This window comes from Cetorhinus maximus, chromosome 10 (assembly GCF_964194155.1).
Source record: "Cetorhinus maximus chromosome 10, sCetMax3.hap1.1, whole genome shotgun sequence".
NCBI lineage: Eukaryota > Metazoa > Chordata > Chondrichthyes > Lamniformes > Cetorhinidae > Cetorhinus > Cetorhinus maximus.
The window spans coordinates 53,223,145-53,241,445 of NC_135888.1; the positions used below are offsets into that span (position 1 = coordinate 53,223,145).

At 45.7% G+C, this 18,301-nt stretch overlaps 1 pseudogene across 1 annotated transcript in view; it reads left to right on the forward strand.

Annotated features, from left to right (window-relative positions):
* The first annotated feature begins 6,210 nt into the window (after positions 1 to 6,210).
* The window catches only part of LOC144685696 (E3 ubiquitin/ISG15 ligase TRIM25-like), a 46,566-nt pseudogene continuing 34,475 nt past the window's right edge, over positions 6,211 to 18,301 (forward strand). Inside the window, exon 1 of the transcript XR_013577763.1 lies at positions 6,211 to 6,789. The product of XR_013577763.1 is annotated as an E3 ubiquitin/ISG15 ligase TRIM25-like (transcript). The remainder of the gene's footprint in view (positions 6,790 to 18,301) is intronic.

Below are 18,301 nucleotides of genomic sequence, written 5' to 3' on the forward strand. Positions count from 1 at the left end.
GTGACCTGTGGTCAGACACATCACACTCTGAATCCAAGTGACAGTTGCCCTCCCAAACAGATGCTGTGGATCTCTCATCAACTCCCCCCAGAGGCTTGTCACACCGTGAGCCAACCAGTCTCACTGAACTTACCTTTCACATGAGGGTTCCCAATCTCTACTCTCAAAGCACACACTTTGGACTCGTCTCCCAAACGACACTTACCACAAGCTTTCTCCAAGGTTTCAAACTCTCTTTCCAATGTTTCTCTCCCCTGGACCGCCATGTGCATTCAAGCTTTGCCTTCCCTGCACTCTCTCTCAGATGCTCAGCCATGCCAACAGAGCACCACTGCTTCACATGCCCATAGTAAGGGGTCACCAACCTTTGACTCTCTCCTCGAATCTACTGGCTTCTCGTAAGCATATTTTGCTTTAGCTCTGCATCTTGCAGCTTTCTGTCTTTAAACTTGAAGCCTTCCTCTGCTCCTCACTCTTAACTTTACTTAACAGGACCCTTTTCAGATTCGTGTTTTAACCAGAAGGTCTTCTTGGGGCCCCTCCTTTCTGTCTCACTCCTTGGCTTTAGGACCTTTCAGTTTTTTTGGGAAATCTGCTCTCTGCAGTTCCCTCTGCTTTGTCCGGTTTCTGCTGGCTTCTGATTTCAACTGAATTAAGAAGAAGTGCTGTTCTGTTTCTCCCTGTGTCTGTTGGCCCCCTGTTGCTAGGCAACACCCCAGTTTTTCTTTTTTTTAATTCATTCACGGGATGTGGGCTTCGCTGACTGGGCCAGTATTTATTGCCCATCCCTAGTTGTCCTTGAGAAGGTGGTGGGGATCTGCCTTCTTGAACTGCTGCATCCCATGTGGTGTAGGTACACCCACAGTGCTGTTAGGAAGGGATTCCAGGATTTTGACTCAACGACAGAGAAGGAATGGCAATATATTTCCAAGGTGTTGTCTAAGGAGCCTTGGTGAATTCCTACAGTGTATCTTGTAGATGGTACACGCTGCTGCTATTGTGCGTCGGTGGTGGAGGGAGTGAATGTTTGTTTGTGAATGTTTGTTTGTGAATGTGGTGCCAATCAAGAGGGCTGCTTTGTCCTGGACAGTGTCAAGCTTCTTGAGTGTTGTGGGAGCTGCACTCATCCAGGTAAGTGGGGAGTATTCCATTACACTCCTAACTTGTGCCTTGTAGATGGTGAACAGGCTTTGGAGAGTCAGGAGGTGAGTTACTCGTCACAGCATTTCCAGGCTCTGTCCTGCTCTTGTAGTCATAGTATTTATATGGCTAGTCCAGTTCAGTTTCTGGTCAATGGTAACCCCTAGGATGTTGATAGTGGGGGATTCAGTGATGATAATGCCATTGAACGTCAAGGGGCGAAGGTTAGATTCTCTCTCGTTGGAGAAGATCGTTGCCTGGCACTTGTGTGGTGTGAATGTTACTTACCACTTGTCAGCCCAAGCCTGGATATTGTCCATTGGACATGGACTGCTTCAGTATCTGAGGAGTCGCGAATGGTGTAGAACATTGTGCAATCATCAGCGAACATGATGGAAGGAAGGTCATCAATGAAGCAGCTGAAGATGGTTGGGCCTAGGACACTACCCTGAGGAACTCCTGCAGTGAAGTCCTAGAGCTGAGATGACTGACCTCCAATTCCACAACCATCTTCCTTTGTGCTAGGTATGACTCCAACCAGCGGAGACCCCATCCATTACTTTACTGATGATCGAGAGTATATGGGGCAGTAATTGGCCAGGTTGGGTTTGTCCTGCTTTTTGTGTACAGGACATACCTGGGCAATTTTCTACATAGCCGGGTAGATGCCAGTGTTTTAGCTGCACTGGAACAGCTTGGCTAGGGGTGCAGCAAGTTCTGAAGCACAAGTCTTCAGTACTATTGCCAGAATATTGTCAGGGCCCATAGCCTTTGCACTATCCGGTGCCTTCAGGCGTTTCTTGATATCACATGGAACTGAATTGGCTGAAGACTGGCATCTGTGATGCTGGGGACCTCCAGAAGAGGCCGAGATGGATACATGGCACGTCATAACATTCAAGGCTATGGGCCAAGTGCTGGTAAATAGGATTAAGTAGGTAGGTCAGGTGTTTCTCACATGTCGGTGCAGACTTGATGGGCCGAAGGGCCTCTTCTGCACTGTGATTCAGTGATCCACTCGGCACTTCTGGCTGAAGATTGTAGCAAATGCTTCAACTTTATCTTTTGCATTGATGTGCTGGGCTCCTCCTCCAGTGAGATGTTTAATTATCCACCACCATTCATGACTGGATGTGGCAGGACTGCATAGCTTAGATCCGATCCACTGGTTGTGGGATTGCTTATTCTATCTGGCCATCAAGTAGTCCTGTGTTATAGCTTCACCAGGTTGACACCTCATTTTTAGATATGCCTGGTGCTGCTCACAGCATTCTCTCCTGCACTCCTCATTGAACCAGGGTTGATCCCCTGGCTTGATGGTAATGGCAGAGCGGGGGATATGCCAGGCCATGAGATTACAGATTGTGTTTGAGTACAATTCTGCTGCTGCTGATGGCTCACAGCGCCTCATGGGTCCCTAGTCTGCTAGATCTGTTCAAAATCTATCCTATTTAGTATGGTGACAATGCCACACAACACGATGGAGGGTATCCTCAATGTGAAGGCAGGACTTCGTCTCCACAATGACTGTGCGGTGGTCACTTCTACCGATACTGTCATGGACAGATGCATCTGCGGCAGGCAGGTTGGTGAGGATGAGGTCAAGTATGTTTTTCCCTCTTGTTGATTCCCTCACCACCTGCCGCAGACTTAGTTTAGCAGCTGTCCTTTAGGACTTGGCTAGCTCGGTCAGTAGTGGTGCAACCGAGCCACTCTTGGTGATGGACATTGAAGTCCCCCATCCAGAGTACATTCTGCGCCCTTGCCACCCTCAGTGCTTCCTCCAAGTGGCGTTCAACATGGAGGAGCACTGATTCATCAGCTGAGGGAAGGCAGTAAGTGATAATCAGCAGGAGGCTTCCCTGCCCACGTTTGACTGATGCCATTAGACTTCATGGGATCCAGAGTCAATGTGGAGGACTCCCAGGTTAACTCCCTCCTGACTGTATACCACTGTGCCACCACCTCTGCTGGGTCTGTCCTGCCACTGGGACAGGACATACCCAGGGATGGTGATGGTGGTGTCTGGGACATTATCTGTAAGGTATGATTCCATCAGTATGACTATGGCAGGTTCTTGTTTGACTAGTCTGTGAGACAGCTCTCCCAATTTTGGTAATAGCCACCAGATGTTAGTAAGGAGGACTCTGCAGGGTCAACAGGACTGAGTTTACCATTGTCATTTCTGCTGTATAGCTCGATGCTGGGTGGTCCGTCTGGTTTCATTCTTTTTTTGAGACTTTGTAGCGGTTTGATGCAACTGAGTGGCTTGCTCGGCCATTTCAGAGGGCATGTAAGAGTCAGCCAGTTTCCTCCCTTAAAAGGCGTTACTGAACCAGATGGGTTTTTACATCAATCAACACTGGTTTCATGGTGATCATTAGACTTTTAATTTCAGATTTTTATTGAATTCAAATTCCACCATCTGCCGTGGAGAGATTCAAACCTGGGTCCACAGACTATTACTCTGTCCAGCAGTTTTCTTTCCATTGGCGTCATGGGCAGTCCTTTCTTTTTAAGAGGTTATTCGTGTCTACGGGGATCGTAACAAGAAATATCATGGACTATCTGAATGTGCTCATGGTGGAGAGGTATCGTAGCCTTTTTTTAATCCTTTCATGGGATGAGGAAATTGCTGGAAAGATCAACATTTATTGCCCATCCCTAATTGCCTTAAATAAGGAGCTTATAGGCTCAACCATCTTCAGCTGTTTCATCAATGAACTTTCCTCCACCATAAGATCAGAATTAGAGATGCTACTGATGATTGCACAATAGGTAGCACCATTTGTGACTCCTCAGAAACTGAAGCAGTCTGTGCGCAAAAGCAACAAGATCTGGACAACATTTAGGCTTGGGTTGATTAGTGGCCAGGAACATTCATGTCACACAAGTACCAGGCAATGACCATCTCCAGCAAGAGTGAATCCAACTATCTCCCCATGACATTCAATGGCGTTACCATCACTGAATCACCCACGATCAACATCCTGGGGGTTACCATTGACCAGAAACTGAACTGGATCAGCCATATAAATAATGTGGCTACAAGAGCAGTTCAGAGGCTGGGAATTCTGCGGCGAGTAACTTACCTCCTGACTCCCCAAAGCCTGTCCACCATCTATAAGGCACAAGTCAGGAGTGTAATGGAATACTCTTCACTTGGCTGGATGACAGCAGCTCTAACAACACCCCCATAAATCACCTTCAACATTCACTCCATCCATTACCGACGCACAGTGGCAGCAGTGTATACTATCTGTAAGGCGCACTGCAGCAACTCACCAAGGATCCTTAGGCAGCACTTCCAAACCAGCGACCTCTCCCACATAGAAAGACAAGGGCAGCAAATGCATGGGAACACCACCACTTGCAAGTTCCCCTCCAAGTCCCTCTCCATCCTGACTTGGAAATATATCGCCATTCCTTCACTGTCACTGGGTCAAAATCCTGGAACTCCCTCCCTAATAGCACTGTGGGTGGACCTACACCAGATGGACTGCAGCGGTTCAAGAAAGCAGCTCACCACCACCTTCTCAAGGTGAATTAGGGATGGGCAATAAATGATGGTCTAGCCAGTGACACCCACATCCCATTGCAGAATAAAAACCAAACAAAGACTGAGCCAGTCAAAGCCAATATGTTCCTGATAAAAAGGATCCCCGGGATAGTTCAGGATTCTCACAGCTTCTGTTACAGCTCTTTTAATTTCAGACATAGGAGCAGGATTAGACCATTCGGACTGTCAAGCCTGTTCCGCCATTCAGTTAGATTATGGTTGATCATTTACCTCAGTGCCACTTTCCATTGTTATCCCCATATCCCTTGATATCATTAGTATCCAGAAATCTATTGCGTTCTGTCTTGAACATGCTCAATGATTGAGCTTCCACAGCCTTCTAGGGTAGAGAATTGCTAAGATTCACCACCCTCTGAGTGAAGAAATCCCGCCTCATCTCAGTTTTAAATGGCCTGCCCCTTATTCTGAGATTGGTTCTAGACCCCCAGTCGGGGGAAACATCCTATCTACATCTACCCTATGAAGCCCTGTAAGAATTTTATAAGTTTCAATGAGATCACGTCTCTTTCTTCAAAATGAGAGAATGCAAGCCGAGTTTCCTCAATCTCTCCTCATAAGGAGATTAGTCTGGTAACCTCTGTTGCATTTGCTCTATGACAGTTATACCCTTCCTTAGATAAGGAGACCAAAACGGTACGCAATACTTCAGGTACAGTCTCACCAAGGCTCTATACAATTGCAGCAAGACAACTTTACTTCTCTACTCAAATCCCCATGTGATGAAATCCAACATACCACTTGCCTTTCTAATTGCTGCATGCTAGCTTTCAGTGACTCATGAACAAGGACACCCAGGTCCCTGTGGACATCAACATGTCCCAATCATGCATCATTTCAGAAATACACTGCTTTTTCTGTTTTTCTACCAAAGTGAATAACTTTACACTTATTCACAGTGTATTCCATCTCCCATGTTCTTGCCCACTCACTTATCCTGCCCAAATTCCCTTGAAGCCTCCTTGCCCACTCCTCACAATTTACATTCCAACCTAGCTATGTGTTATCAGCAAATTTGGAAATATTACATTTGGTCCCCACATCCAAATCATTTAGATTGTGAACAGCTGTGGCCCCTGCAATGATCCTTGTGGTATCCTGCCTCTCTGATAAACCTTTTACTTTTTTTGTATATTTTCTTCTATTCCCAGGGAGCTCCTTCAACTCCCTCTGCAGGATTTGTAAAGATTGTTTTTTCCTCTTTATACCAGTGTTAATTTGCCTAGTAAACTATTTTGGGTCTGATCTGAGCTGATTAGTTTTGGGTCTGTGTTTACTGAACCCAGCTTGCTGTATTCTGGCTCCACATTGCAAAATTTGCATCTTGTTTTTCAGATTTTGGTTCTGAACTGCTACTGCAGGCTTGAAAGGTTTAATCTTCAGTCAAAATTTGTCCTGAAAGTGAAACTAACATTGTCATCCGTTGCACCCAGTGGTTATAAGAATTTCATTTCCTGCTCTGGTTCTCATTCTCTCTGGTGCTGTGTGGAAACTACTTCACGATCTGTAAGGATGCAGGCTGGAGATTTAAAAGGTCAATTAACCTGTGCTGTGTGTCTCCAGGTGTACCAGGATCCAGTGGCATTACCCTGTCGGCATAGTTTCTGTTTGAAATGTATTGAGGGAGTTTGGGCCCAGACAGAAGGCCCAGGAGTGTTTGAGTGTCCTCAGTGTCACGAGAAATTCACCCTCAGGCCCAGTCTGGACAGAAACTTCACTCTGTGTCATATAGTGGAAAAGTTCAACTGCTCACAGCCTCCTGCTGATTCAGCCTATGTCATGTGTGAATACTGCATCGAGAATCCAACCTCAGCTGCAAAGACCTGTCTTAGTTGTTTAGCTTCATTTTGCTCCCTTCATTTAAAACCACATTTACTGAAAGAGGCCTATAAAGATCACATCCTAATTGAGCTGTGACTAACCTTACAGATAGACAGTGTATCGACCATAAAAAAACTCTAGAATTTTACTGTAAAGATGATGCAGGGTGTGTGTGTGTTTCCTGTATAATAACAGGGAAACATATATCCCACACTTTGCTGAGCCTGCACCAGGGACAAGCTGCAATTAAGGTGAGTGACACAATTCCTGATATTAAATACAATGAGGGAGAGATTTTCTATTAATGACCAATATGAATTAGAACTGATAGCAGTCAGTGCTGATTTGGCCCGGTGTTTGCTTTCTGTCCTGAGTCTGGGTTTATAGGAGTTTGTTTTTGGTCCGTCAGATTTGCTCCCTCCCCTTTCTCTTACAGTCTGTCTGAGAGAACAGGGTGAGCACTAGGAGAGGTGTGAGAGTGACCCGGGGTGACTGCCATTCACCCACATTCAGCCCCTCCTGGGATGGGCACTGTAGAGCTCAGTAATTCACTGTGTGCACTGTAGAGCAGAGAATGTTGTTACAGACAGGAGAGACATAGCAAACTGCTCTGATTTCCTCTTACCACCTGTCGGTAAGCAGAAAGTGTTTCGAATTCTTTTAGAATATGCAGCGGCATGTTTTCCCAATCGCTTGGTTTTTCTGATCCAAATTTCTAACAATCTACAGCAAACTCAGATTAGGATTAACTCAGAAGGTTAGTTTATTTTCACATTCAAAAACCCAGGAGAGGAGCATTAGCAACGTCTTGTTCCACTCACACATACAGTAAGTAAAGGAGGAAAATAGAGACAAGGAATTTTATAGTACAAGAACCACAGAAATGAATATTAGTTCAAGTGATTTCTGGAGTCCAAAGTCAGAGTCTAACCCTGTAGTCAGGTGACTTGTTGCATCCATCTTTTCTTTGTTCACCAGAAAAGTCCATTTTTTAAAAATAGCAATAAGGATAAAGTTTTGAACATAGTGTTGGATTTCTTTTCATGTCATATGCACCCAACAATCCTTTCACCCTCGGGGGGAAAAAAGGAAATCTACTTTGTTTTTTTATTCTCATGTGGTCTTACAAAAGAAAATCAAGAAGCCAAGAGGTATGCAGTCATTTTCTCATTTACATTGGAAAGTCAAACACAGCTAGCAGGGGTAATATCAGCTCCCTGCTACATTTCTGAAGTTTAAACTCAGGATAGAGTGTCAGCAATAACATTGTCCTTTCCTTCAAAGTGGTAATGTTTAGGTTGACCTGGGGATGTTCAAAATTTGTCTTTATTGGGGAAAGACTATTCAGGAGTTCTGAATTTTTCTTTTTCTTTTGGGGTCAGGCATATGCTAGGACATTGCTTTCAGAACTCTGTGCCTACCCAAATCCTGACTATGTATTGTCTAAAAGGTTACACATGACAGTTAGCATCCAGGTGGTTAATAATGGTCAAGCTGTTCTGGGCTATCTGTAGAGGTATTCTGGTTTCTCACTCTGTGAGTGCAAAGTCTTTTGATTGTAGGGCTGAGCCACTCTTGTCCAGCTTAACTCATCCTTGTCCACCCTGGTAACCTGTGAATTCAGCTGCTCAAACCCAGGCACTGTCATCAAACTGACGGCCAGAAGATTGATGAGCTGTAATGTGATTTTGGCCTCCTTCAGGGATCCTGGTTTAGCGTCCAGCTTATGTGCGAACACAACTGGGGTGTTCCAGTTATTGCTGCTGGCTCTATTGGTTGGTACTGCAACATGGGGTTAGTCTTCTCCTGAACCTGGGCCAGCTTTTCTGGACCCGAATGATGGGATGTTGCCTCTTGGAAGGGGTCTCTCCCATGTCCATTTCAGGTAGAGCTATGGTGGTGCAGCCTGGCTTGTCTGTGGGCAGCCCGGTCAGGTTGCCTTGTGATTCTGCATTAAAGTGGGCAAAGATGGGGCCCAATTTCGTTGGAATTTCTCTGTCAGCCAGATAGTAGGGGGTTTAATGTGGGCTTCACCTATGTCTCCCTGTAATTCATTCTTACTGTTCTTCACTTGTCTCGGTAATGGGTTTGCCCCGAAGCATTTCCATGTCTTCTGGAAAACTACTGCCCTCAGGTGGATGTTCAGTTCTTGCTGCAGTCCCCTGTTGCTCTTCAACTAAGCGAGGCATCACCCTCACTCTTTCTGGGTCAATTTAGGAACTTCCCTGGTCCCTTTTAAATCTGCTATAATGCTATCGGCTAGACCAATCATTGACTCATAGCTTGTTCCTTTAGCTTGGGAATGGGCATTCCCATAACTTGTTCCATGTCTTTTGGAACACTACTGTCCTCAAGTGGAGGTTCAGCTCCTACTGTACTCCCTTGTGGCTCTTCAACTGAATGAGGCATCTCCCTTACTACCTGCTTGTTCGTTTGGGAACTTCCTTCATCCCTATTTAAATCTGGAAAGAAGATTTTTACCAGCCATGTTTTAGGCAGTCCTTTAACCTTTATCTTTCCAATTTAGTAATTTGTCTTCACTCAGGGTCTTCTACTAAGTTGGGCATCTCCGTCACTATCTCTTTTACTTCTCTGGGACTTCTTTGGTCCCTGTTTAACTCTGGGGTGGATATATCTGCCAGCCCAATTTCTGGGATATTCTGTGTGTCTGTTTTGAATTCTACTAGTCCTTCCTGGACCTCTTCAAACTCAACTGGCCTAACTTCAGCCTTGTTACATGCAAGCAACTCTCTCTCAATTATTACATTCTATTTCATCCTTCATGGCCTCTGAACATTCTCCAGCTCCCTGCACTCCTGAAGATTCCTGCTGGCTGTTGTTGGCCTCTTTTCTTTTGCTAGCTAACATTTTGCTGCCAGCTAAATCGTTTCCAAGGAGGAAATTGATTCTTGCTACTGGTAGTTTGGGGACAATTCCTACCATTATGGGGCCTGAGACTAGGTTACTCTGTAAGTGGATACAATGGAGGACATGCATCCTCTTCCCATTCCACTGACCAGTGCCTTGGCTTTCAGGGAGGACTCGGAGGGTAGGCTTATATTTCCCTCGCACATTAAGGACTGAGTAGCCCCTGTATTCCAGAGAAGTACCACAGACTTGCTCACATCCTGGGATGGGCACGGGGACACTGTTACGGAAAAGGTAAAATTCCGGAAGCTCTCTGCGAGTTTGTCCGGCTCGGCCACACATAGTGCCATGCCTTCCAATGGGTATGTTTCTGCAGAATGGGTCCCTGCCTGCTCTGTTGCACTACCCACTGGGATATCCTTCAGGGGATTACTCTTTTGGAGCACTTTTAGACCAACATACTGCTGCAGCTCTGTGTAACACTCAGAGATTCTGTCCTCTGAGCAACAGGGAGAGGACTATCACTGCTCAGGAGAGTGAGGATACCCACAGGGGTGGGAGACTCAGGGACTGGGGGAAAACTATTCCTCACAATGCCCTCCATGATAATTGAGAATCAGGACAAAGTGAAAGATGGTGGAGGATGAGAGGAGAGAGATGGTGGGGAAGAGAGGAGGGAGATGGTGGTGGCAGAGGAGGGAGGTGGTGATGGGGAGAGGAGGGAGATGGTGATGGGGGACTGGAGGAAGATAGTGGGGGAGGGAGTTGGGGAGTGGCGGGAGATGTTGTGGGGGGGAGAAGAGGCAGATTTTTGGGGGGAGGAGGGGGAGCTGGAGGAGGGGAGGGAGATGGTGAAGGTGAGGAAAAGAGATGATGAAGGGGTAGAGAAAGTTGGTGCTGGGGAAAGAGAGAAATTGCACCAGCAAGCAGCAGAAAGGAGTGACAAAGTTCATATATAAGTAGGAGGGAAAAACAAAGAATATTGTAGAAAGAGCAGAAATACAAATAGAGCCATAGAAAATAGGGGCAGCACCATCTCCCTCCTCTCACCCCACCATCTCCCTCCACCATCTTTCACTTTGTCCTGATTCTCAGTTACCATGGAGGGCATTGTGAGGAATAGTTTTCCCCTAGTCCCTGAGTCTCCCACCCCTGTGGGTGTCCTCACTCCCCCGAGCGGTGATAGTCCTCTCCCTGCTGCTCAGAGAGCATTTCTCCTCATCTCAGTCCTAAATGGCCTAACCCATATCCTAAGACTGTGACCCCTTGTTCTAGACCCCACCCCCCTGCCCCCAGTCAGAGGAAACATCAACCCTGCATCCAGCCTGTCCAGCCCTGTCAGAATTTTCTATGTTTCAATGAGATCCCCTCTCATTCTTCTAAACTCCAGTGAATACAGGCTCAATCTCTCCTCAATCCTGCTATCCCAGGAATCAGTCTGGTGAACCTTTGCTGCACTCCCCTTACGGCAAGTATATCCTCTCTTTGGTAAGGAGATCAAAACTGCACACAATACTCCAGGGCCAGCACCTTGTGGGCGGAGGCAGGGCCCGCTCGCCGATACGTAAAATTGCGCAGGATGACCTCGATGTCACCCCGCGTCATTTAGATTGTCAGTTCGGCAGGCGCGCTTCCGACTCGGATGCAATTGTACAGGGCCTTGGTGAGACCACACCTAGAATATTGTGTGCAGTTTTGGTCTCCTTATCTGAGGAAGGATGTTCTTGCTATAGAGGGAGTACAGCAAATGTTTACCAGACTGATTCCTGGGATGGCGGGACTGACATATGAGGAGAAATTGAATCGGTTAGGATTATATTCGCTGGAGTTCAGAAGAATATGGGGGGATCTCATAGAAACCTATAAAATTCTAACAGGACTAGACAGGGTAGATGCAGGAAGGATGTTCCCGATGGAGGGGGAGTCCAGAACCAGGGGTCACAGGCTGAGGATATGGGGTAGACCATTTAGGACTGACACGAGGAGAAATTTCTTCACCCACAGAGTGGTGAGCCTGTGGAATTCGCTACCACAGAAAGTAGTTGAGGCCAAAACATTGTATGTTTTCAAGAAGGATTTAGATATAGCTCTTGGGGTGAAGGGGATCAAGGGTATGGGGAGAAAGTGGGAGCAGGCTATTGAGTTGGATGATCAGCCATGATCATAATGAATGGCAAAGCAGGCTCAAAGGGCTGAATGGCCTACTCCTCTTATTTTCTTGGTTTCTATGACCTGTCAACGGTCTATTAAGGTCATTAAAAAACCAATTGAACTCATTAATGGACCTGCCCATCCAACCTTAAGGTTGGCGGGCAGGCCAGGAGCCCTGGCGGGCTTCAGAAAAAGCATGAAACCTCATCCAAGTTATGCACATGTCCCAATTCATGTAACAGTGTCACTTGAAAGGACATGTCAGGGTTTTTTTTTTTGGCTATTTTTAATATTTTTGACAGTAGGACCGATCTCCCTGAGGCAGCACTTAGCTTCAGGGAGATGAGTGCGCTCTTTCCTGCGCATGCGTGAAAGAGCGCACTCTCAGGTTTAGGGATTCTCCTCCCCCCCCCCCCCCCCCCCCGTGTGCACAGGGAGCATATAGCGCAAAATGGTGTCGCGCCCCCAATTGGGGGCGCCGATCGGAGGCACGCCTCTTCCGCGCCCACATTTCAACTTCTCCCCCAACGGGGGGAAAATCCTGCACCACCTTCTCTTGCTCTCCAGCTTGCCTCATCATAAATGGACTGAAAATAACTGAGGACATACGAGCTTTTACAGGAAAAACAAAGATTAAAATTTGTAACATTCTTAATGTCAATTGAACCAAGTCTTACAAAAGGGCTTAATACTGCAGCTGCAACACAGGGCAGGATTTTCCCCCCGTCAGAGGGGAAGTTGAAGTGTGGGCGCGCAAGAGGCACGCCTCTGATCGACGCCCCCGATCAGGAGCGTGCCGCCATTTTACGTGACGTCCGCATGGAAGCGCTGTGCATTCCCTGTGCGGTTGGGGGGATTCCCCTAAACCCGAGAGTAGAGCCAGCTGCAGCCTCTAGCTTCAAAAACTGAACAATTACAGATCTTTTTAAAGTTACAGTTCACTGAAAACAAAATAAATCTGTCTTTTTCTCTCATTTCAGTTTATTTTTCAATTTCTAATTTCTCTCCCAGTGCTGCTGAAATCTCTCCTACTTCTCCATTGGTATATGGGAGGGTGGAATGATCTAGAGTAAAGGGGGAACAGTCTGATGGGGATCCAGTTGACATTTATTGTTCATACTTCGTTACACTGAGAAGGTGGTGATGAACTTCCCTAAACTGCTGCGATTTTTGTAGTGGTTTAATACAATTGAGTGGTTTACTGGGCCAATTCATAGGGCAGTTAAGAGTCAATTACATTGCTGTGGGACTGGAGTCATATACAGAGCAGACTGAGAAAGGACGGCAGAATTCCTTGGAAATCATTGATGGTGATGGAGTTGGGAGAGAGATTTCTGAAAATCACTCTATGGAGATGCCTCGTGGCAACAGCCTGAAAATGCTTCATACAAATTGAAATTACAAAAAGTAATTTTCCTAAGATGAACATTGAGGAAAAAGAGTGAGACAAATTATGACAAGTGGAAGTGAGTCTGTGGGCAGGAAGTGCACTCCCTATTGAAGAAAGAAAGACTTGCATTTATGTAGCACACAACCTCAAGACATCCCAAAGTGCTTTACAGCCAATGCAGTACTTTCGAAGTGTAATCACTCTTAGATTGTAGGAAATGCAGCAGACTATTTCTGCACAGCAAGGCTCCACAAACATTAATCTGATAAATGACCAGACAATGTGTTTTAGTGATGTTGATTGCGGGGTAAGTGTTGACCAGGATACCTGGGAAAACTCCCCTGCTTTTCTTCATGGGTTCTTTTACAGTCACCTGAGAGGGCAGACGGAGCCTGGGTGTAACATCTTATCTGGAAGGTGGCACCTCCGTCAGTGCAGCACTCCCTTGGACTGCAGTGGAGTGTGTCCAAGATTATGTGTTCAAATCTCTGGAGTGGTGCTTGAACCCACAAGCTTCTCACTGAGGGGCGATAGAGCTACCACTGAGCCATTTTTTTACCAAGAGTGGTGCCTGGGAGGAATTACTGGCGACAGCCTGACCCTGTGGGTCACCATACCTGCCTGAGTCAGGAAGGGGGATGAGATATAAAATGAGATCCTGAGGACTAAAAAAACACATCCAGAAAGCATAAACAAAGAGACTGAGAGAGTCAATGTGAGTATTGATCTTCAAACATGTTAGAGGAATGTAAAAATAGGCTGCAGGGCAAGCACCAAGCAGCTGCTTTTGATTCAGTATCAGAAACATCACGATAATGTCTGGAGCTCAGATGAGAAAATCAGACAATTGGTGATCAGAAAAGAGGCAAAGAGGGAGCAGAAAGCTCACACCTGAGCTCAGGAGTGATAAATCAAACCAAGGGGAGTCGCAAAAACCAACAGAAAGACTGAGCTGGAGCAAAGGAAAGAGAAAGATTGTGTTCTAATGTTGCAGAGGTTGTCAGGGAAGGGTTAATCACAATGTCCTGATCTCTGCTAATGTTACACTGCAATTGATTTCTCTTTATATTGTAGTAATAGTAAACTTTAGCTTTTGCCTGTTCCGTGAGGAAGTTTACGTCAATTTAGATGCGGTGACTACTGAACAGTTGAATTAAGACAGGCCTTAAAGCAATGATCAGTTTAGTCATTTCAGTAAAGCTAATTAACAGAGATTCCAGTTTTTACTGGACAAGTGCAGGGAAAACAGTTGGTTCCACAAAGGGAAACATCTGAGAATAAATCATCCTTTTTAGATGCAGGAGACAGGTATTGAATGGTGCTGAATCAAAGATTTATCATTAAAGTTTCACTTGGCTATATTTTAACTTATGTAATGCAGAATTGTGTGGATTGCTACATAATGGGAGTAAGATAAATATGTAAAAACTGGCAGTTTGTAATGAGTGCTCAACATTTGGTAACAAATAAAACATAAAGATACAATCAAATAGTCATCCATTGGATGCCTAGCAAGAAATATAGGTTGGGACTTTACTGTCCCACCCACAGCAGGAATTTTTGGGGGTGGCACGGAAAATTTGACCAAAGGTCTGTTGACTTGGGGTGGGAATTTCCAGTCCCACAGCAGGCGGGACTGGAAAATCCCAGCCACAAAAACAAACAGTAAAAGCTTCTACAAGTAAAGAAAAAGGAAAAGAGCAGCTCAAGTAAACAATGGCCCCTCAGGGGATGAGACTGGGCAATTAATAATGGGAAACAAGGAAATGGAAGAGACTTTGAACAAGTATTTTGTATTTGTCTTCCCAGTAGAAGACACTAAATGATCCCAACAATAGTCAAAAAATCAAGGGGCAAAAGGGAGGGAGGAACATAAAACAATCATTATCACTAGAGAACAAGTACGAGGAAAACTAATGGGACTAAAGGCTGACAAGTCCCATTATATCTTTTATATTGCTTGTCAGTTTACTTTCATATTCTAATTTCTCCCTATTTTTTGGTCATCCTTTGTTGGTTTGTAAAATGTCCCCAATCTTCTGGTCTATCACTAATCCTCGCAGCATTGCACCATGCTTTGGTCAGTCACATCTACAGAAATCAGAAATTCCAAGATAGCTCACAGGCCAAATGCAAGTTTTTCTTTCTTCAACAGGGAGTGTATTTCCTGCCCACAGACTCACTCCTACTTATCATAACTTTTCTCACTCTTTTTCCTCAATGTTCACCTTAGCAAAATTACTTTTTGTAATTTTGTAATTTCAATTCATATGATCTATTTTCAAGCTGTTGCCACGAGGCATCTCCATAGAGTGAGTTCCACCATGTTTTAGTCAGTCACATCTACAGAAATCAGAAACTCCAAGATAGCTCACAGACCAAACCTGTACTGGTACAGTTATTACACAATATGTTAGTTGATAAAAATAGAAAATACAGGAAATATTCAGCATATATTTGTGCCGTATCATCCCATTCCCAGCACGTCCTGTCTCATTAACAATGCATTCCCAGGAAACTTGCCAGGTCACTGGTGGGGTGGCCTCTGATTCACCCACCCCACCAACACCTCAGGCCTTCAGTAATCCAGGTGCCATATTTAAAGGGGGCCCCTTCACAGAGCTAGCTCCCTCTAAGTCATCGGAAGTTGCTGGAAAGTCATGGCTGCCAAAGGGAGGAAACATGCTGCCCCAAATTTAGCAGCACCTCCCTCAGGTGCTTACTGGACTCTGTGGAGGCCTGCAGTGAAGTTCTCTACCTCACTCTGGGCGAAGACCAGCAAGCAAGGTGATAAATCCAGTTTGGGAGCCAGTGGCAGCGGCGGTCAGCACCAAGACCCTGCAAAAGAGGACAGTCATCCAGTGCTGAAAGTGGATGAATAATCTCTTCCGTTCCGCCAGGGTAAGTCACTCTTCGCATCACTCTCGACTCACACACTCACAAGCCCATCACACATCCATAGAGATCGCACTCACTGCCAGTTCAAGGGACATCACCATTCACCCTCTCACATACACCTTCATCTGACCTGTGGATCGTGTCCTCATCCTGTCCATGGCACCACTCACCAGCCACACAGGCATCCTTATCATCTGGCCTGGCGGGTGTCCTGCTTATGCTTTCCACCTGTGTTCATGCAGGACAAGCTTGCACACAACAAAAGGAAGAAGAATGCCTAACATCAAGGTCCTCACAGACTTTGAAAATAGAGTCATCCAGCTGGCGAGCAATGATATGGACCGTCCCTGTGCTGATGGTGAGATCGGCAGTGCTCAACCAAGAGAGGATCCAGCAATGTAACATCCATCAGACAACCATGCTGTGACTCAATTCCCCTGTTGCACAGACCCCTGCTGTGCGCTAATCATCTCTCCTTGCTTTCACAGGCACATCTGGGAAGCAGCCTAGATGGCCCATAAAGCAGGTCCTTGACTCTAGCCTTGAAGACATCTTGGAAGAAGAATCTGATGACACCCTAATTTAAGATCCATCACAGCGCTCACCCACACACTCCACCAGCGCAGAGACACACACCTCAGTGGGACCTAGTTCTAGAGTAGTCTCGGGATCACAATCTGGTGAGCGCTTCGCACTGCCTGATCCACAGCAAGCGGTGGAAGTGTTATGACACACCAATGGTAAAGGCTGAATGAGAGAAACTAGGAACAGGAGCAGGCCATTCGGCCCTTTGAGCCTGCTCCACCATTCATTATGATCATGGCTGATCATCCAACTCAATAGCCTGCTCCCGCTTTCTCCCCATACCCTTTGATCCCTTTCGCCCCAATAGCTATATCAAATTCCTTCTTGAAAACATACAATGTTTTGGTCTCAACTACTTTCTGTGATAACGAATTCCATAGGCTCAACACTCTCTGGGTGAAGAAATTTCTCCTCATCTCAGTACTAAATGGTCCACCCCGTATCCTCAGACTGTGACCCCTGGTTCTGGACTCCTCCACCATCGGGAACATCCTTCCCGCATCTACCCTGTCTAGTCCTGTTAGAATTTTATAGGTTTCTATGAGATTCCCCCCCCCACCTCATTCTTCTGAACTCCAGCGAATATAATCCTAATCGACTCAATCAATCCTCATATGTCAGTCCCGCCATCCCAGGAAGCAGTCGGGTAAACCTTCGCTGCACTCCCTCGATAGCAAGTACATCCTTCCTCAGGTAAAGAGACCAAAACTGCACACAATATTCCAGGTGTGGTCTCACCAAGGCCCTGTACAATTGCAGCAAGACATCCCTGTTCCTGTACACGAATCCTCTGGCTATGAAGGCCAAAATACCATTTGCCTTCTTTACCGCCTGCTGCACCGGCATGCTTACCTTCAGCAACTGGTGTACAAGGACACCCAGGTCTCGTTGCACATTCCCTTCTCTCAATTTATAGCCATTCAGATAATAATCTGCCTTCCTGTTTTTGCTACCAAAATGGATAACCTCACATTTATCCACTTTATACTGCATCTGCCAAGCATTTGCCCACTCACTCAGCTTGTCCAAATCACACTGAAGCATCTCTGCATCCTCCTCACAGCTCACCCTCCCACCCAGCTTTGTATCATCTGCAAATTTGGAGATATTACATTTAATTCCCTCATCTAAATCATTAATATATATTGTGAATAACTGGGGTCCCAGCACCGATCCCTGCAGTACCCCACTGGTCACTGCCTGCCATTCAGAAAAAGACCCATTTATTCCTACTCTTTGTTTTCTGTCTGCCAACCAGTTTTCTATCCATCTCAATACACTACCCCCAATCCCATGCGCTTTAATTTTACACGCTAATCTCTTATGTGGGACTTTGTCGAAAGCCTTCTGAAAGTCCAAATAAATCACACCCACTGGCTCTCCCTCATCAACTCTCCTAGTTACATCCTCGAAAAATTCCAGTAGATTTGTCAAGCATGATTTCCCTTTCATAAATCCATGCTGACTCTGTCCGATTCTGCCACTGTTTTCCACTTGCTCAGCTATTAAATCTTTTCTAATAGACTCTAGAATTTTCCCCACTACCGATGTCAGGCTGACTGGTCTATAATTCCCTGTTTTCTCTCTGCCTCCCTTTTTAAATAGTGGGGTTACATTAGGTACCCTCCAATCTGTAGGAACTGTTCCAGAGTCTATGGAATCTCGGAAGATGACCACCAATGCATCCACTATTTCTAGGGCCACTTCCTTAAGTACTCTGGGATGCAGATTATCTGGCCCGGGGATTTATCGGCCTTCAATCCCATCATTTTCTCCAACACCATTTCCTTACTAATACTGATTTCTTTCAGTTCCTCCCTCTCACTAAACCCTGTGTTCCCCAACATTTCTGGTATGTTATTTGTGTCCTC